This window comes from Aquarana catesbeiana, linkage group LG01 (genome assembly GCF_042186555.1).
Source record: "Aquarana catesbeiana isolate 2022-GZ linkage group LG01, ASM4218655v1, whole genome shotgun sequence".
Classification (NCBI taxonomy): Eukaryota; Metazoa; Chordata; class Amphibia; order Anura; family Ranidae; genus Aquarana; species Aquarana catesbeiana.
The window spans coordinates 281513935-281536006 of NC_133324.1; positions in this window are offsets into that span (position 1 = coordinate 281513935).

Here is a 22072-nt window from a genome sequence, read left to right on the forward strand (position 1 = left end):
GGAGACCCAACCTATTCTGGCCATCAAGAATTCCTACGGCTGGACCTCATTCATTCTCCTATCTTCCCCGTTATACTCGGCCTGCCCTGGCTACAGGCACATGACCCACGGATTGAGTGGAGTACTAAGTCAGTATCATTCTCTTCCCAGTATTGTTCTCAACACTGCCTTCCCACTGCTCTGAAAGTTTGTGCAGCAATTACAGTCACATCTGACAATCTCCAACATGTTCCTCCCGAATACCTTGAGTTTCAGGAAGTTTTTAACAAACAAATGGCTGACTGTCTACCACCTCATCGGCCTTACGACTGTCCAATCGACCTATTGCCAGGATTGGAGGTCCCATTCGGCCGTATATTCCCTCTCTCAGAAACGGAGCTAGAAACTCTTAAACAATATATTGATGAAAACCTCGAGAAGGGCTTCATTCGTCCCTCTTCCTCACCTGCCGGAGCTGGCATATTTTTTGTAGGGGAAAAAGGATGGATCCCTTAGGCCATGTGTAGACTACCGACAGCTTAATAATATTACCATCAAAAACAGGTAACCGCTGACACTCATTTCCGAGTTATTCCAACAGTTCCGATCAGCCAAGATTTTCTCCAAGCTAGACCTCCGAGTTACGAGTGGAGGACGGCAAGTGGGGACGAGTGGAGGACGGCTTTCAGGTCCAGATTTGGACATTTTGAATACCTGGTGATGCCGTTTGGGCTCTGCAATGCCCCGGCCACCTTTCAACACCTGGTGAATGATATATTCCGAGAATACCTGGACGACTTCCTTGTTGTCTACCTGAACGATATTCTTATCTTCTCCTCCACTATTGAACTGCACAGAGGACATGTACAAAAGGTTCTTACCATACTTAAACAACACAAGTTGTACCTGAAAGCCGAAAAATGTGAATTCGAGAAGTCAGTCGTACAATTTCTAGGATTCATCATTTCAACCAACGGGGTCGCAATGGACCCACAAAAGATTTAAGCAATTCAAGAATGGCTGGCTCCATCTGATAAAAGAGGGGTGCAGCGTTTTATAGGGTTCATCAACTTCTACAGGAAATTTATTGTCGGATTTTCCGCTATTGTGGCACCTATTACCCAGTTGACGCATCAGCACAGTTCCTTTCAGTGGTCTCAAGCGGCACAAGAAGCTTTTTTAAAATGAAAGACCTTGTTCAGTTCTGCCCCGATTCTCCGCCATCCTGACCCAACTCGACCATTTGTACTAGAGGTGGATGCATCGGAAATCGCAACAGGGGCCATCCTCTCCCAAAGACATGGGCCTAAGGCCATTCTACATCCTGTAGGCTTTGCATCTCGGAAACTCAGCCCGCCAGAACTCAACTACGACGTGGGTGACAGGGAGCTGCTGGCCATTAAGTTCGCTCTAGAGGAATGGAGGTATTTACTGGAAGGCGCACTTTACCCAGTTATGATCTTTACAGATCACAAAAATTTGGAATACCTCCGGACAGCAAAACGGTTTAAACCTAGACAAGCACGTTGGGCCCTTTTCTTTTCCCATTTCAATTTCCACATATCCTATAGACCTGGTTCAAAAAATGGAAAGGCGGATGCACTATCCCGGATGTTCTCTGCAGACCCTCGAACGACTGAACCCAGCACCATTCTCTCCTCACAAAATTTCCTCGGTCTGACCCAGGCGGACTAATTATCTTCCATAAGGTCTTCATACAGTCTTTGTTCCGAACCGGAGGTACATTCTTTGGAAAGATGTGATGATCTCTTCTGGGTCCGGGGAAAAATTTTCGTACCACGGCAAATACGGCCTCTAGCCCTTAAGATGTGTCATGACCATAAATTGGCAGGTCACTTTGGGACGAAGAAGACGTCTGAGTTGATCTCTCGCTCCTTCTGGTGGCCTGGGTGGAGACGAGATTGTAAGGAGTATGTTTCCTCCTGTCCTCTGTGCCAGCGGAACAAGGGGCAAAACGCCAAGTCCTGGGGATTGCTTAAGCCCTTGCCCATCCCGGAACGACCATGGGCTGACGTGTCCATGGATTTTATTGTAGACTTACCTGCCTCGGAAGGCTTTACTACCATTTTTGTTGTCGTCGACAGTCTTTCCAAGATGGCTAATTTTTTACCTTTGATGGGTACCCCTTCTGCCGCAGACACAGCCAATATTTTTTTTAAAGAAATAATTAGACTCCATGGTGTGCCTAAAAGTATTGTGTCAGATAGGGGCGTGCAATTTACGTCTAAGTTCTGGAGAGAACTCTGCAAAACCCTGGATATCAAAGTCTGCCTCTCTTCAGCGTATCACCCTCAGAGTAACGGCCAGACGGAGAGGACAAACCAAACTTTGCAGCAATACCTCCGTTGTTTCTGTTCTGGCTCCCAGGATGATTGGGCAAATCTTCTCCCGTACGCTGAATTCGCCTATAACAACTCTATTCATTCGGCTACTAACCAAACACCTTTTTGGGCGAACTGCGGTTTCATCCTACGTTTCTATCTAATGACATCCCCGAAATGGCAGTTCCCACTGTTCAGGATAGAATAACCTTCCTACAATCTAACTTCTGAAGAATCCAGGACATGCTACAAAAAGCACAAGAGGATTACAAAAGACAGTATGATCGGGGAAGGAGGGAAAATCCAATGTTCAATGTAGGTGAGGAGGTTTGGTTGTCAACTACAAACCTTAAATTACCTCTGCCATCACGTAAACTTGAACCCAGGTTCATTGGACCTTTTCAGATCAAGAGGATAATTAATCCCATGGCGTTTGAACTAGCACTACCAAACACCTACAGAATCCATCCTGTTTTTCATGTATCCTTGTTGAAGCCTGTTGTGCCCAGCCCTTTTCCTGGAAGAGAGGAACTTCCTCCCCCGCCAATTATTGTGGATGGGGAGAATGAGTTTGAAGTGGAGTCCATTCTAAACTGTAGAAGGAGGGGCAGGCAGCTGCAATACCTGATCCATTGGAAGGGATACCCTCCTGAGGACAATTCTTGGGAGCCTGTTAGGAATCTGCATGCACCACGCTTAATTCAAGCCTTTCATCAAGAACACCCAGAGTTGATGTCCAGCTTGGGTGTCCAGTGTCCGCCACTAGGAGGGGGGCACTGTCAGAGGACATCTGCTGCCTCCGTCTTCCGGGCTCCGGGGCGCATGCACGGAGGACTGGCGCTTCGGCGCACACCCGCAAGCGGCCCAATGGTGCGGCACGTGCGGGTGCACGACGGTCCCCCAATGTACGCCGTTGCCCGTGCGGGTGCACGGTAGCACGTCATGCTGATGCGCGCACTGTGTGGGCTATTTCTGACAGCTCCAGCAACCAGTCGGGTTGCTGGTTTGTCGTCAGCTGTTCCCAGTTCCGGTTTCGCTGTGCACTCTGATCCTTGCTGTTTACCTGTGTTGACCCCTGGCTATTTACAACGGACTCCGCTCTCTGCTTGATACCTATACTGACCCCTGGCTATTCATAACGGACTTGCTCTCTGCTTGATACCTATACTGACCCCTGGCTATTCATAACGGACTTGCTCTCTGCTTGATACCTGTGCTGACCTCTGGCTATTCATAAACGGACTCCGCTCTCTGCTTGATACCTGTGCTGACCCCTGGCTATCCATAACGGACTTGTTCTCTATCTGATTACCTGGTTCTGACCCCTGGCTGGCTTTACGGACTTTCTGCAACTCCGCACTCGATCCCCTGACCCTGCAGTGGCACCTTCATCTGCACCTTCAGTCAGCTCCTGGAGACTTCTACTTAGGTTATAGCTCTTCTACCTTTGGAGTTCTCACCTGCTGCAGGCCCGTGCCTCTGCATGCCCCCTGCTCCCTGTATCATCTCCGGGGGACAGGGTGCGCGTGGTCGTAAGGGCATCTTGGCCTTGGTAAGTATTAGCATCAAATGGGAAATCTAGTGCCAAAGTACCTCAATAAGCAGGGTGACTCTGCAGGTACTCAGTAACGGTTTGTGCCAACGTCCCCAAAAATCGGATTATAGATAAAAAGACTCTAGGCATGGGACTTTGGAGGCACAATAGTGTTAGACTACAAAAAGTAAATTTGATAAAGGTATTTTATTGGAAAATTATAAAAGACAATGGACACACATAGATTATTTAAAAACAAATCAGGCTAGATGTGAACCCTAATAATCATACACCGTAAGGATCCTATCCTGCAGATTTGTATAGCATAAAGAGGGTTATAAATGTATACATATATCAGTTAGTCCATATATAGGAGAAATACTTCCCCTGGGTATTGAACAGTAGATAGGTACACAATTGTGGCAGACAAAGTGCAGCAGGTTTGGTAATCCACGGTGAGATATTCTCTAGTTGCTCTAAATGTTTCGCGTTACGCAGAACGCTTCCTAAGGAGCTAGAGATTCAATTGGGTAAGGTAAGGTTGCATAAACCTATCAGTAGTGATTGTAATGCAAATGATCACAATTTGGTCATGGGTATAAAGTATCTGAATTGAGTTGGAGACAGCAGTCGGCCACAGCCTGGAACCTCTCAAAAAAATGTAGCATCAAGTATCCATAAGAGGGAAAGCATAGGCTTTGTCATTGTAGTGCCTTAGATGGATGAGAGGGAGCACAGGAATGCGCCGTCCGATCTGGCAGGGACCGGTGCTGTTCCAGATAGTCATTACTATGGTGCTCTGTGTCCCCTGATGTACTCCAAGAAAAGGGTTTTACAGGTAAGCTGTTTTAAAATCCGTTTTTGGGGGGCACACCCTAAAAGATGCATTAAAGATGGTGCAGCCATAAGACCGTATAGTAGAAGAAAATTTTACAGAGCACACATGCAAAAAAGACATTTACCTCCAGCAAGGCTAGTTTAAAACACCTAAACATTTTCAAAAAAACATTATCAAAAAATATGGGGATTTGGTCACATCATATTGCTATATGGTGCTAAGCCCACTTACTGCGACAAAGTACCCCATGATTAGTGGGTCCTACACTATCCATAGATTGGGAGATCCTGCTTCTCTGAACCATGAGAGCAATACACTCTTCTAAATGGGAGAATCTTGAGGTCTCCACCCATGACACAAGTGGACACTAATGAGAGGTACTTAATGAGGGACGAACGGAAGACCAGCCACATTGTTTTCCTGAGGTGGCAATCCCAAGCCACCACTCTGGAGCCATCTGTAGAACTCGGTCTGGGCAATGACTCCACCATCCAATATCCGGCCATTCTTCCCCATGTCCACAAAGAGAAAATAATATGTCGCCGACACCACCGCCAACATCACTATACTATTAAACCCCTTATAGTTGTAAAAGTATGACCCCGAGTTGGGGGGTGGGACTATGTGGACCTGTTTCACATAATTTGCCCCTCCACAGTTGGGAAAGTCCCACCGCTGGGCAAATTGTGAAGCCACAGTCTGCGATTCCTGTGGCTTTGAAGGAAACTATGGAGTCAAACAAGAAAACAAAAATTAATCATTTTGCACATAAACATTGCAAGCAGATTAGACACAAACATTCTTGACCAACATCAGTATTAACATTTATTTGAAGGAGTATTTAGGTTCAATAAGTTTTTATTGTTTTAGTACATTTTTAAACATAAAAGAACAAGAACTGGACCAGACACAAGACAGAAGGTGCTCTGGTCAAATAGAATTGAAATATGTAAACAATAAAATAATGCATTCCATTACATACATATAGATGGCTTGGAAGAGTGTCAATGAAATGTTGTTTCCAGCATAGTGCTGACATTCGGGTGGTCGCCTTCCCCGACGGACTGGAAGCCCCAATGGGAACCTGCTGCGTCCATTAACCGAGGGAATAGGTGTGTCTAAACTAACCATTATTAAGTGTCAGAACCCAGGTTTGGTGTCCTTCCAGTCTCTGAACTATCTGTGGTGCTCATACCGAGGGCCAAGAGTATTTACATTTACATGGAATGGCTTTCTATAACTGGGGATAGGAGAGGTAGGAAAAAAGAGAAGTGGTAGTAGAGGGGGGAGCCAGATGGGGAGAGAGAGTATTAGGGAATGGAAGAAGAGACGGGGGAGGAGGGGGGGGGGGGTGGCGAGACAGCGGGCCCCACATCCTTGCGGGTTTATCGGTTGCGGGTGGACAAGCGTAAATTAGGGGAATTTCAGTCTCTCAAGGAGTACTTACTGATGAGAGTCTGTGCTTCAGTTTATCTGAAGTAGAGTAATGCCTCCAAATACTCCAGATGAATGAAAACTTTGCTTCCTTTTCTATAGATTTAGCCTGCATGTCTTCCATAAGCATAATGTCATTTATTTCGGCTACCCATTCAATAAGGGAAGGGGGGGAGGTAGTTTTCCAGTGTCTAGGAATTAAATGTCTCCCCGCACTGAGGAAAAATTTTAGGAGGCTTTGCTTTTGGGATTTAATGGTACCGGGCAATATGGAAAGAAGTGCTATAAAAGGAGAAGACGTGAGGAGTTTATCGTATATTTCAGTAAAGATTTGGAAAATTTGCGTCCAAAATGGACGGATCACTTCGCATTCCCACCAGATGTGATTGTGTGTACCCTTCGCAGATTTACATCTCCAACAGATATCGGTGGTCGATGGGAACATGATCCTGAGATTGGTAGGTACACGATACCACCTCGATACCAGTTTATAATTTTTTTCCTGAGTGTAGCTCGAGATGGATGATTTATGGGTAAAGATAAAGGCCTTACCCCATTCCGCCTCTGTTATATCCCTCCCGAGCTCCTCTGACCATGCATTGGTGTATTTAGGAAGGGTGTCATGAGTGCGGTCCAGGATCATTTTGTAGATCAGTGATAGCGTGTGACGAGGGGTTTCTGTAAAAGTGCATAACTGTTCAAACTCAGTCAGGGGTCTATGGGTTTGTTTGGAGTCATAAAGAATCTTGCAATAAGAAGTCAAATGTAAACGGGTGAGCCATGTAACCTTAGAGGTCGTGGTTTTGTAGTGTGTCATAAAAGTTCCACTATCACTATCCACAAACTGTTGTGCTGTGGGCCAGGAGTCTCTATTGTAGCTGTTGATATGACTGATTTCTGATTGGGACTCTAAAACACAGTTAATACTGCAGCTGCAGCAACAGATTCACAGGACTCAATCACTGTGTTTAAAATGTCCGTTCAGTGAAAATTTATTACTACATGTTATTTTATACATAGATAAGAAAGGGGTGGTGTGAGATGTTATTAAAAACTAACAAATAGAAATATGTTATTAAAAGCTAACAAATAGAAATATATTATTAAAAACTAGCGAATAGAACAATTGCAAAAGTAAAACCTTGAGAAGGGAGGGGGGAGTAGAGAGCGTTTAGTAGGAGAAGTGTCTATGTGTTATGTGAAGGTTACAGAACACATTTCAACAGTGAGAACAAAATGGAGTCTCTTGTGCTTAAATGAACAGTACAGTGAATGTCCATGTCATTTCCCCCCTTTTGTTTATTTGACACCATTCTTCTCCGTGTTACATTCAGCCGATTGCTGGTAACTCCTGTTACACTGACGCAGAGAGATGGCGTCCTGTTCAGCTCTCTCCTAGCTTTCTCACAATAATGAGTTCATCAGGGCTGGTGGACCATTTGTTGGTACAGTGGGTAGTCACACAGAGGCAAAGCCTGATGAGGAAGTAAATAACAAATATGAGAAATAGGAACATCACAATGTAAGCGCTTCGTTTCTGTACTTGTACTTGCTATGCCATATAAAAAATCACCAAAACCTCCTAAACCTTGAAAGGGGTTCCATCCATCTTTAGCAATATCTCTGGCCTTATTCTGTAGTTCTCTTATCTTAGCAAGATGTCCTTTAATAATGTCCTCATTATCAGAAATGTATATACAACAGTCAGTGTGAAATACCTTACACATCCCACCTTGAGCTGCAGTGAGATAATTTAGCGTTAATCTGTGCTCTAATACTACTTTTTTAAGCTGAGCCATTTCTTCATTTAATTAACCCTTTATCAGTGGTAGTAAGGTTAATAATCTCATCTACAATTCTAGTGTAATTATTTAGTCTTTTCATTGCTTCAATTCCCCATCCTGTCCAGGAAGGGAACCATGACCATGCCATGTCACCTTCAGTGAACAGCTCTCTTTTGAACACTAAAGGGTATTCTGGACTTTGATCTGGTCGCACTGTATGTTTGTGAACAGGCAAAGCAGGTACTTACTTCCCAATATAACATGTACCTGTAACATTAGTAGGAAGCCAGGCGTAAGCTTTATTTCCACATATATAATATAACCCTCTACGTATAGACGGTATGCCTGCTCCTAAAAAACTGGAAGCAATAACATGGAATCTCAGGTAACCGATATTTTCACATATTGGGAACTGTGAGCAATTTGTACTATAAGGGGTTCTATTTAGTTCTGGATCTGGGATATAATAATATTGACCATAGTTTCCTCCATAAATTGTAATTTTTGCTCCGGTGCAATCTGAATTGCCCAACCATGTACATTTAGTGTTAAACGGGCATGTAATGTTTAAACAAATCTGTGGAGTGTTTATCTGTTTCGAAACCATCAAAGTTACTGATCTGTGCTCATTAGCTGTGGAGACTATGTATGAGCCATTTATTCTGGTCCTGTTTAGATCAGTGAAATTGAGAGGCATTGCTATCATGGGTATGGTGCCTGTTTGGGGATGTAAGTGAGAACACACCCAGCAGTTACTAGCGTTGCTATGGGTTGCATACAATTTTAACATTTGGATGAAAGGGTTATTTTTCCATGTCTCAGTTCTCACAAACAACAAAAAGAAAAGAAACATTATCATCATTTTTTCAAAGGATATCATCACTTCAGGATTTTCTTGCAGTGACTGGCGTGAATCCAGGTGGGCTTTCCTTCCAACTTGACAGCAGAACCGGTTGTCAAAAGCACCAAATGTGGTCCGTCAAATTTTGGTTCTAGTGGCTTTTTGACGTGTCGCTTGACCACCACCCAGTCACCTGGTTGGATTCTGTGAATACCTGAAACAGAATCTGGGTCGGGGATAGATTTATAAACACCTTCATGTATTTTATTCAATGTTCTTTGCAAAATCTGAACATATTCTAACAGATTAGAGTGAGAAGCCTGCAACTGTTGGGGGAAATATAGCCCTGTTTTGGGTGGCAATCCAAATAAAATCTCATAGGGGGACAGACCATGTGGTTGTTTAGGGGTAGTTCGTACAGAATATAGGGCTAATGGCAAAGCTTCCACCCATCCTTTTCCTGTATCTGCTTTAATTTTTGCACATCTGTTTTTCAAAATTCCATTGAATCTCTCAACTTTACCACTACTTTGTGGATGATAAGGTGAATGGAAAGCTTGCTGTATGTGAAGGGCTTTCATTACCTCTTTCATTACTTCCCCAGTAAAATGGGTTCCTCTGTCGCTCTCAATAGTTTCAGGAACTCCATATCTACAAACTATTTCATTCAAAATTTTCTTTGCTGTTGTTTTTGCATTTGCTTTAGCTACTGGCCAGCTCTCGGGCCAACCTGAGTACATGTCAACACACACTAAAGCGAACTCATAGGTGCCTATTCTGGGCATCTGAATGTAGTCTAATCTGGCTTAGGAGAATGCCTTTGGAGAACATGGACAGGCCTCCCTGCATTGTACAGAGCACAAGTGAGACATGAAGCACAAAACCTGGCTGCAAATGCACTAAATCCAGGTGCTATCCAATAGCAGTCAGTAAGTGCCACCATCGCACCCTTAGCAAGATGACTGACGCCATGTGCCAGTTGTGCTAAAACTGGGTACAAACTCCTGGGTAGACACCACCTGTTGTCAGCGCTCCACAGGCCCTGCTGATTTTGGGTAGCATTACATTTGATCCACTTATCCTTCTCTTCATCAGGGGCCTGGTTCTGCAACTGAATTAGAGTTTCTACATCCCACTGCTCTTGATGAGGGGAATCTGTCCCCGCTACCTGGGTGACCCCTACAGTGGGTGTGACTCCAAATGCCATAAGGGCAGCATCCTTTGCCGCTTGGTCCGCTAAAGCATTTCCTCTGGCTGTCATGTCATTTCCCCTTGCATGCCCTTTTACCTTCAAGATGGCAACTTCTGCTGGTTTCTGAAAAGCCTCAAATAGCTGCTCTATGATTTTTGCATGTCTCACTGGCTTCCCTGCACTAGTCAGAAAGTTCGGTGCTTTCCAGATAGGCCCAAAATCGTGGGCTATTCCAAATGCAAATCTGCTGTCAGTGTAGATTTTTCCCCTTTGATTCTCTAGGAGATGACATGCTTTGACTTCAGCACACAACTCCGCTTCCTGTGCTGACATCTGGGGTTTCAATGCTTCCTGATGTAAAATGGTGTCTGTAGTGGTTACAGCAAACCCTGTGTGTGGCTGACCATCATCAGTGTAAAATCTGGAACCATCTACGAATAAGTGTGTGTCACAATCTGATAAGGGCTCATCTTTTGCTGGTGTGACAGAGGCTCTTTCTACCTCCATACAATCATGAGAAAAACTCTCAGGTTCTACATCAGTACCATTTGTTGCATCTTCCTCCTCAATTATAGGAAGAAGAGTAGTCGGATTTAAAGTAACACATCGTTTGATTGTTAAATTCGATGGAGCAAATAGAGCAGACTGGTACTTGTCAAATCTACTGGCAGACACATGTCTGGTATTTACTTGATTCATGATTTCCTGTACTGCATGTGGCACATACAGGATCAGAGCAGAATCTAGTACAAGCTCAGTTACTTTGTCTAGCAGCAAAATGCAGGCTGCTATGGCTCGCATACAACTGGGGGAGCCTTTGATGACAGGGTCTAATGAGGCTGATACATACATCACAGGCCTCTGTTATTCTCCATGTAGCTGGGTGAGTACACCTGCAGCAAATCCATTGACTTCATGACAGAACAACGAGAAAGTCTTAGTATAGTCAGGAAGTCCAATGGCGGGAGCTTCAGACAAAATTTTAATAAGCTCCTTCATCTGCAATTCATTGTCCCATGTGAGTTTGAAAGGGTTTCTAGTAGTAGCCTCATATAGAGGAGCCATAAGTTGTGATGCGTTTGGAATCCAGTCCCTACAATATCCCACTAACCCCAGGAAGGCACGTAGTTGCCGTACATTTTTTGGCTTTTCAAAGTTTTGTAGAGTTTTAACTTGATCTGGGGTTAGGTGATGGATTCCATGTGAAATGCAGTGGCCCAGGAAGATCACTTTCTCTTGGCAGTATTGTAGCTTATCTTTGCTAACTTTGTTGTTACTGTTATAGAGAAACATGAGAAGACTTACTGTTTCTCTGCTACAAATGTCCTTTGTATCAGAACAAATAAGCAAATCGTCTATGTACTGAAGCAAAACTGTGTTTGGGTGTGAGGGGGACCATTGGTCCAATACTTGCTTTAACGCAGTATTATATTCAGAGGGGCTACTCACATAGCCTTGGGGCAATCTTGTCCATGCTAACTTTTGGGCATCATGGGTAAATGAAAAAAGGTGTCAGCAATCTGGGTGCAGGGGCACCGAAAAGAAAGCATTTGCAAGATCAATCACTGTAAAGCAGGTGCTGGAGGCAGGTATTCCACTTAGTAAAGTGAGGGGGTCGGGGTATCTGCCTCTATTATATTGTTAATGGCTCTCAAATCATGCACCATGTGGTATGTCACCTGCCCACCCTTCTTGTCTGGCTTCTTTGCAATTGGGAACAGGGGTGTATTGACCTGGGACTTAATTGGTACAACAACCCGTGCTGCTTTCAGTTGAGTGATTTGATCCTTTATCCCCTCAGTCTAGGCAATACTCAGTGGGTACTGTTTAATCTGTGGGGGATGGGCTCCTGGTTTAATTTTTATCATGACTGGGGTGCAATCCAGCAGACCTACATCATATTTGCTGATGGCCCATAATTCAGCGGGAATCACTTTCAATTCTGGTGGAAATGGCGGAGCGGAGTCCTGGATTAAAAATACTCCACAGGCAGAATTTAAAACTTCTCCTGACAGACTACTAACCACTTGGACTCCTGTAGGAGTGTAGTCTATGTTTGATAAAATTTGGTTCAAAATGTCAGCTCCCAAAAGATTGGTAGGAACTGTGTCTGAAACTAACACTTTAGTGACAATTTCTGTTTGCTGTCCTAGCCTGAGTTTAAGTGGCTTGGACTCAACCAAATCAGTAGAGGTCCCGGTTAGGCCAACACCAGAGATAACATTTGTAGATAATAATCCTGGAGGTAAGTCCTCTATATTAAAAACACTTCGGCTTGCACCAGTATCAATTAAACAGGTTAATTCTGTTTCTCCTCCAGGATAGGGGAGTTCTTGTAAAAATACTTTTACTCTGGCCTCGGGACTATTGTCTCCCCTATTTAACATGATTGATACTGGCATGCCATTTTCCTATGCCTGATCCACTGCTTTTGGCAGAGAACTGGGATCAGCATGAGGTGCCTCTAAGCTCTTTTCCAGTCTACGATCAGCAAGATGGCAGAATTTGGCTATGTGTCCTTCCCCATAACAATTGTAGCATATAATTGGTCCCCGATTGCCATGATTTCTGAAATTGCCTTTGCCTCTTCCTCTTCCTCTCTGCTTCCCCATGTACATAACCTTGGGTTTGCTGTCTTTTTGGTTAATCCTGTTTTCTAACAGGATTTTGGATAACAGGATAGGCAGGATGTCTCGAATAGACATATTGCCTGCCTCAGGCCTTGCTGTGAACAACTTTTCTTTCAACTGGGGTATTAAACCATCAAGAAACCTTTGTTTCACCAGTTGTGTAAAAGGACTTGCAGTTTCTCCCGCCTTCTCTTCCTCTATTTTAATGCCTGCTTCCTCAGCCATATCGCTTAACCGCCTCCAATAAGCCCCTGCTGCTTCCTCTTTCCCTTGCTTAGCATTCATAAATTCAGCATGTCTGGTTTGTCCATATATTTGGGGCAATTTTTCCTTCAATTTCTCACAAACCCCCCGTCCACTAACCATCTTACCTGGATTTTTTACGTCTACACCACATTCTTTAAGTATATAGCCAGACATGTTGCTTCCCACTGCTTTAATAAGAAGCTGATGAATGTCAGTAGCAGAAGCCTCATATGCTTCCAGTGCAGCGCTAAGTTTGTTTGCAAACCCAGTTGGATTCTTTCTAGGATCTCCCAATCCCTCTAATATGGCTCTCATATCTTGGGGACTAAAAGGTACATGCCATTTAATTTGAGACTTACTGTCAACAGCATCACCTTCAAAAACTAATTGGGCTCTGACAGGATAAACTGCAACAGATTGCTCTATGCCAGGGGCAGAAGGGCTGGCATCTCCCTTCCTTCTCTCTTCATCTTGCTTCCACAATTTGGAAATAATGGTTTGCTCCGGAAGTTCAGACTTTATCTCTCTTTCTCTGGCCAAAGCCTTAAGTTCAGAGAGATCTAGTTTTGCATATGTGCCTTTTGATTTATGTCAATCATCTGTTTCTAGGATAGGAGCCAAGATCCTCTTTGTAGGTTGATATGGGGCTGTTAAACCTCTGCTCTTTACTATATTGCATAGCTCATCTTTTGTGTGTTCCATGTAATCTAATTCTTTTGCTTTTGTGCGTGGACCCCTTAAAGCCAAACTGGCAGCCACATAAGGTGGGGGGTCCTCCTCTACAGAGTCTTCTGGCCAAATGTAGTAAATTTGGGCAGTACTTTTATTAAATATCTCTGTCAAGCCAGTTTGATTTGCTACTTTAGCTTCTGTCTCCCATGTGCAAGCTACTCTCCACGTTCCTTCACTGCACAGTAGTGGGCCATAATCGTGCAAAAAAGTTTGCCATACTTGTAAATCAAAAGTCCCTTCAGATTTTAAAGGTTTAACTGTTCCCTTTGTCCTTTCTACCCATTTATCTAGGGGCTCAGTATAGGCGGAACCGTACCTTAGGTTCATATATTCTCTAGCGCTCATCTTGCGCTGGGCATTTTCTGAAGGCCTCTCTCCCTTCATTCCCTTATTTAATTTAATGCCCATAATGACTGGCCAGTCTTCTCTACTTGTGCCTATACCCTCTTGCCTCTAAAACAAATAGTACAGCAAATCTGCAGATTTACAAAATAGTCTCCACTTATCTACATGGATAGAAGGGGTTTATGACAATAGACAAAACACTCATTAAGAGACTCTCCCCGTCTGTTCTCTGTGAGTTTTATCTGACCCTACCATGCGCCTCTGACCCAGGTCACCCACAAGGAGTCAACGCAGGGAACTGCAGAGGATTTTCCCTATCCACACACAGTCCAACCCCTGAAGGGGGACACATACTCATTCACACACACACGTTACCCAACCAGAAAGGTCAGAGAGTGGTCTGGTTTCAACAGATAGGATACATAGGAAAAGGCAGAAATATAGCAAGCTTAAGGGCAGCTTATCTAGCCGGCATTTGAGGTCTGCGTTTCCCGATGATCCAGATCGAAGCGCGGTTCCTTCTGGAGACTCTGCCAAACTCCTGGCTGGCTCGCCAAGCTGATATGACTGATTTCTGATTGGGACTCTAAAACAAAGTTAATACTGCAGCTGCAGGAACAGATTCACAGGATTCAATCACTGTGTTTAAAATGTCCGTTCAATGAAAATTTATTATTACATGTTATTTTATACAGAAAGGGGTGGTGTGAGATGTTATTATAAACTAACAAATAGAAATATGTTATTAAAAGCTAACAAATAAAAATATATTATTAAAAACTAGCGAATAGAACAATTGCAAAAGTAAAACCTTGAGAAGGGAGGGGGGAGTAGAGAGCGTTTAGTAGGAGAAGTGTCTGTGTGTTAGGTGAAGGTTACAGAACACATTTCAACAGTGAGAACAAAATGGACAAAAACGGGTTATCGTCAAAGGGGGTGAGGGGGGGTTCAGTGGACAGTGAGTAGGTCTCCTTTCTTCGGTACCATATCGCTAAGGCATCTCTGGTAAGGGGGGACAATAGCGTGAGAGATTTATGAGTCTTGTCGAAGCCCCAGAGGAGTGCTCTGAGGTCGTCCGAGGACAAGTCTTGTTCCACCAAGGTTGAGGCTTAGATCAGAGGGCGGGGGAACCACTCCAGTATTCGAGAGATTACTGCTGATGTGTGATATAGCTCGAAATCTGGTAAGCCCACCCTGCCTTTAGAGGTGGGGGAGCATAAGAGCTTGTGTTTTAGTCTGGGGTGGCTCCCCCTTCATATAAACTGAATTGCCATGGAGCGAAGGGCACGGAAAAATGCGGAAGGGAGAGCTATCGGGAGTTCTTGAAATAAGTACAGTAATTTAGGAAGTATATCTATTTTTAATGTGCTCATGCGACCAAACCATGACACCGGTTGGTCCATCCGGTCCTTGGAGAGATGTCCCAGTTTTGTTAGGAGTGGGCTGAAATTTAGGGCGTAGATTTCCGATGTGCTTTTTGGGATGGTTGTACCTAGATATGAGATGAATTTTGTCTGCCATTGAAATGAGAAATTGGCCTTGAGGGAGGTTAGGGTGTGTTGTGCTAATGAGAGGTTCAATGCTTCTGTTTTAGAGATGTTTTGCTTGTAATTACTGAAGCAACCGAACCTATTAACCTCTGAAATTTTTGATGGAATGCTGATATGAGGTTGGGTCACGTAAAGGAGTAGATCATCCGCGTATAAGGAAAGTTTACATTGGGAGGAGGGGGTCTGAATACCATTTATATTTGGGTTTGCCCTGATAGCTTGGGCTAGATGTTCAATCACTAAGGCAAACAGAAGTGGGGAGAGCGGACAGCCTTGCCTGGTGCCATTGGCAATCAGAAATTTTTCTGATTGTGTACTGTTCACTAAAATCGTGGCCGATGGCTTGGAGTAAAGGGACATGATGCGTGAAAGCATTCTCGGGCCTAGTCCTATCTGGGAGAGGGTAGATTGAAGAAAGGGCCAGCTGACCCTATCAAAGGCCTTCTCTGCATCACAGGAAAGAAGGCAGGTCGGTATGTGATTGCGTCGAGCATACGCCATGAGGTGTATAGTTTTGGTGGTGTTGTCCCTGGCTTCGCATCCAGGGACAAAACCCACCTCTGTGTATTATTTTGGGTAGGAAGGCTGAGAGGAGATTAGCTAGATTCTTGGCAAATAGTTTTAAATCTATATTTAATAGGGATATAGGTCTATAGTTGGGGCATAATGAGGGGTCCTTACCCGGTTTCAGAATAACTACAATTTGGGCTTGGAGTAGAGTTGAAGAAGGGGCGATCGTCTCATCTATGGCGGTAAATGCTTTCGCTAGGAGAGGTGATAATAATAATGGAAATGTTTTGTAGAAACGTGGGGAAGACCCGTCTGGGCTGGGGCTCTTGCCATTTTGAAGGCTCTTTATGGCCTGCAGAAAGTCTGTTTCAGACAGGGTGGATTCCAAATCTTCCGAGTCGGAAACTGGAATGGTGGGGAGAGCAGTTTCTTGAATGTACGAAGGAATGTTCTTGAATGTATGAATGTTGCGCACGGATACCTGGGTGGGGTGTGGGCGGTGATGTCTGTGAGGGTAGGTTATACAGGGTCTCATAATATAGAATTCTTATGCTATGGCCGAGTTATTCAATATTTTCCCTTTGGTAGGAGAATTAATAAAGGGGATTGGTCTTCTAATTTGTCGAGGTTGTAGCGTATTTGCTAAGTGTCTGCCACATTTGTTAGCTTGAGAGTAGTGTATGAATCGCCCTTTGTTCCTTGCCACCAAAGAGCGCTCTGCAAAAATTTGCAGGAGATCTCTAATGGCATTAGTCAGGTTTAGTGGTGTGGTTGTGTCAGGATTTTGTTTGTGTGACTCTTCCAGTGCAGCTATGGTGACAAGGAGGCGTGCGATTTCTGCTGTGCACTCCTGTTTTATTCTAGAGCCATGTTGGATAAATTTACCTCTAAGTACGCATTTAAGCGCTTCCCACTTTATGAGTGGGTTAGTATCGTCATGTGCGTGGTCAGTTACAAAGTGTTTGATAGTTTGTATGATGTCCTGGGTGCAAACTGAGTCAAATAACAAGTTGTCATTCAGTCTCCAAGAGGTTCTACTCTTGCGCGTTGGGATCTTCCCTAAGCTCAGATGAATGAGGACATGATCAGACTAAAGAGTGAGGCCTATGGAGGTGTCTGGAGCGTAGTCTAGTAATGATTGGGAAATAAAAATGTAATCCAGCCTGCTATAGGACAAATGTGTGGGGGAGTAGTACGTGTAGTCCCTGGTGGTGGGGTGCAGGACTCTCCACACGTCCACCAGGGATAGCTCGGAGAGGATTGTTCGCATTTTGGTCAGGGAGGCAGGGGAAATTGAGGACTTACCAGTTGAGGTATCGAGACGAGGTATCAAGGCAGCATTGCGGTCACCTCCCAGGATTAGGGATGAGCTTCGAGTTCGAGTCGAACTCATGTTCGACTCGAACATCAGCTGTTCGTAAGTTCGCCGAACAGCGAACAATTTGGGGTGTTCGCGGCAAATACGAAAGCCGCGGAACACCCTTTAAAAGTCTATGGGAGAAATCAAAAGTGCTAATTTTAAAGGCTTATATGCATGGTATTGTCATGAAAAGTGTTTGGGGACCTGGGTCCTGCCCCAGGGGACATGGATCAATGCAAAAAAAAGTTTTAAAAATCACTGCTCTCATTTTTCGGGAGCAGTGATTTTAATAATGCTTAAAGTGAAACAATAAAAGTGTAATATTCCTTTATATTTCGTACCTGGGGGGTGTCCATAGTATGCCTGTAAAGGGGCGCATGTTTCCCGTGTTTAGAACAGTCTGACTGCAAAATGACATTTCAAAGGAAAAAAAGTCATTTAAAAGTACTCGTGGCTATATGAATTGTCGGTCTGACAATACACATAAAAGTTCATTGATAAAAACGACATGGGATTTCCCCACAGGGGAACCCTGAACAAAATTTTTTTTTTTTTAAATGGCGTGGGGGCCCCTCTAAATTCCATACCAGGCCCTTCAGGTCTGGTATGGATATTAAGGGGAACCCCGTGCCAAAAAAAAAAGTGTAGGGGTCGCCCTCAAAATCCATACCAGACCCTTCAGGTCTGGTATGGATTTTAAGGGGAACCCCGCGCCAAAATTTTTTTTAAAAATGGCGTGGGGTCCCCTCAAAAATCCATACCAGACCCTTATCCCAACACACAACCTGGCAGGCCGCAAGAAAAGAGGGGGGATGAGAAAGCGCCTCCCCCTCCTGAACCGTACCAAGCCACATGCCCTCAACATTGGGAGGGTGCTTTGGGGGGTCCCCCCCAAAGCACCTTGTCCCCATGTTGATGAGGACAAGGGCCTCATCCCCACAACCCTTGCCCGGTGGTTGTGGGGGTCTGCAGGCGGGGGGCTTATCGGAATCTGGAAGCCCCCTTTAACAAGGGGACCCCCAGATCCCGTCCCCCCCTGTGTAAAATAGTAGGGGGGTACAAAAGTACCCCTACCATTTTCCAAAAAATGTCAAAAATGTTAAAAATGACAAGACAGTTTTTGACAATTCCTTTATTTAAATGCTTCTTCTTTCTTCTACCTTCTATCTTCCTTCAGTTTCTTCTTCCATCTTCTTCTTCTTCTTCCTCCGATCCTCTGCTTCTTGCTCCAGGGTTCTCGTCCGGCATCTTCCTCTGCGGCTTCTTCTTCCCTTCTTCGTGCTCGGGCCGCTCCGCATCCATGATGGAAGGCTCCCGCTGTGTGACGCTTCTCGTCTTCTGATGGTTCTTAAATAATGGAGGGCGGGGCCACCCGATGACCCCGCCTCCCTCTGAAGCACGGGGACTTCCCCGAGACTTTCCGCGTGATGTCAGAGGGGGTGGACAGGGAAGTCCCCGTGCGTCAGAGGGGGCGGGTTCACCGGATGGCCCCGCCCTCCGTTATTTAAGAACCGTCAGAAGACGAGAAGCGTCACACAGCGGGAGCCTCCCATCATGGATGCGGAGCGGCCCGAGCATGAAGAAGGGAAGAAGACGCCGCGGAGGAAGATGCCGGACGAGAACACTGGAGCAAGAAGCAAAGGTTCGGAGGAAGAAAAAGAAAAAGATGGAGGAAGAAACCGAAGGAAGATAGAAGATAGAAGAAAGAAGATAGAAAATAGAAGAAGCATCTAAATAAAGGAATTGTCAAAAAACTATTTCTTGTTATTTTTACCATTTTTGACACTTTTGTGAAATGGTAGGGGTACCCCTTACCATTTCACACGGGGGGGCCGGGATCTGGGGGTCCCCTTGTTAAAGGGGGCTTCCACATTCCGATAAGCCCCCCGCCCGCAGACCCCCACAACCACCGGGCAAGGGTTATGGGGATGAGGCCCTTGTCCTCATCAACATGGGGACAAGGTGCTTTGGGGGGACCCCCAAAGCACCCTCCCAATGTTGAGGGCATGTGGCCTGGTATGGTTCAGGAGGGGGGGCGCTCTCTTGTCCCCCCTCTTTTCCTGCAGCCTGCCAGGTTGCGTGCTCGAGTAAGGGTCTGGTATGGATTTTTGGGGGGACCCCACGCCATTTTTAAAAAAATTTTAGCACAGGGTTCCCCTTAAAATCCATACCAGACCTGAAGGGTCTGGTATGGATTTTGAGGGGGACCCCCATGCCTTTTTTTTTTGGCGTGGGGTTCCCCTTAATATCCATACCAGACCTGAAGGGCCTGGTATGGAATTTAGGGGGACCCCCACGCCATTTTTTTTTTAAATTTTGGTTCGGGGTTCCCCTGTGGGGAAATCCCATGCCGTTTTTATCAATGAACTTTTATGTGTATTGTCGGACCGACAATTCATATAGCCGCGAGTACTTTTAAATGACCTTTTTTCCTTTGAAATGTCATTTTGCAGTCAGACTGTTCGAAACACGGGAAACATGCGCCCCTTTACAGGCATACTATAGACACCCCCTGGTACGAAATCACTGCTCCCGAAAAAAGGGACGTTTTTAAAACTTTTTTTTGCATTGATCCATGTACCCTGGGGCAGGACCCAGGTCCCCAAACACTTTTTATGACAATAACTTGCACATAAGCCTTTAAAATTAGCACTTTTGATTATTCATGTTCGAGTCCCATAGACTTTAATGGTGTTCGCATGTTCGAACAAATTTTTTGCCTGTTCGCATGTTCTGGTGCGAACCGAACCGGGGGGTGTTCGGCTCATCCCTGCCCAGGATCATGTTGGTTGTGTTGAATCGTTTCAGGCGAGATGTCACCGAGGAGAGGAATGGCTGCTGGTCCTGATTTGGAGAGTATATGTTAACAACAGTGTAAATCATATTCATGACAATTTAAGAAAAGCATATCTCCCTTTTGGGTCAATGTAGGAATCTAGTACATCTGGTGTGAATGTAGCGTGGAATGCGATGGAGATCCCCTTAGATTTAGCAGATGGGTTGGTGCTGTGGAACCAGGTAGGGTATTGCCTTTGGAAGAAATGTGGGATTGTGTCAGATCTAAAGTGGGTTTCCTGAAGGAGGAGAATTTGTGTACGAAGGTTTTGGAAATGGTACAATACAGGAAATGTGAAGGTGAGAAGAGAAGAGGAAGAGAAGAGAACCAAGGCCTTGAGGGCCATGCTAATGGTGTTGTAATCAACAAGTCAGCTAAGACCGCTATGGGCGCTGAAAACCCTAATGCCCCGTACACACGGTCGGACATTGATCGGACATTCCGACAACAAAATCCATGGATTTTTACTGACGGATGTTGGCTCAAACTTGTCTCGCATACACACGGTCATACAAAGCTATCGGAAAATCCGATCGTTCTGAATGCGGTGGCGTAAAACACGTACGTCGGGACTATAAACGGGTGAATAGCCAATAGTTTTCGTCTCTTAATTTATTCTGAGCATGCGTGGCACTTTGTCTGTCGGATTTGTCTACACACGATCGGAATTTAAAGGATCGGATTTTGTTGTCGGAAAATTTTATAGCATGCTCTCAAACTTTGTGTGTCGGAAATTCCGATGGAAAAAGTCCGATGGAGCCCACACACAGTCGGAATTTCCGACAACAAGCTCAGATCACACATATTTCATCTGAAAGTCCGACCGTATGTACAGGGCATTAGAGGGAGGACGCGGTCAGTGCATAGAGGAGCCGGCACACATCGGACAACAACAATGAACTTCTTATAATAACATCGTAGCTCGGGATCTTACATTGCGGCATTTATATTATATATCTATATTTATGTAAGCTACCTCCGGGGGGGACCCCAGGAATGCCTATTACATTTCTAACAGCATGAAGGGTCCTTTTCCTGGCTTTTAGATAAAACTGAGTATAACTGAATATCATAAGGAGGTGAGGGTGGAGGAAGGGAAATCTGAGGTGGAGTGAGGAGAATGGGTACTGATAGGTGTAAATCTCAGATGTAAGGATATCGCATTTCTGAAGGAAAAATCAAAACCTGCAAGTAAAAAACTGTTAAAGTAATTTAGCAACTTAATGTCCCAACATAACTGTGAACCGGGACGGCTTCATGGGTCCATGGCCTGTGAAGGAAAGGGTAGTTAGTCAGGAAGTTGGCAATGTGGATTCATCCAGCCGTCAGCTTGGAGGCTTCTGATTTGGAACGTTTGCTCTTCTTGGGGTGCTTTTGCCAACCAGTGGTGGTCCAGAATCCAGGAGTTGCTGCATGAAGTGGCCAGTCCGGTATAGGGATCTGTGGTAGCTCAAAGGTTCCTAGGAACTTTGGGAGATCACCCAATGTGCGGAATGTTGCTGACTTCCCTTCGTGAGACGCAAACAGGTTAAATGAAAATCCCCAGCGATATTTGATATGTTTTGCTTGCAGGGCTCCTGTGAGGGGTTTCAGGGCACGACGCATGTCCAGGGTCAGCTTAGAGATATCCGGGAGCAGGGATATTTGAGTACCGTTAAAGTAGATGGCTTCTTGTGTACGTGCGGCTTGCATTATAGCATCTTTGATCGCATAGAAATGTACTCTGCATATAACGTCCCGAGGATGCTCCAGGTTTGGATTTTTAGGGCCCAGAGATCTGTGCACCCGATCTAGCTCCAGAGGGGCGTCTTTGTCTTTCAGCATCAGGTAATTGAATATGACGATGACTGCAGGGGCTAGGTCTTTGGTTTCAACTGACTCTGGAAGGCCGCGGATGCGTATGTTGTTACGTCTGGCCC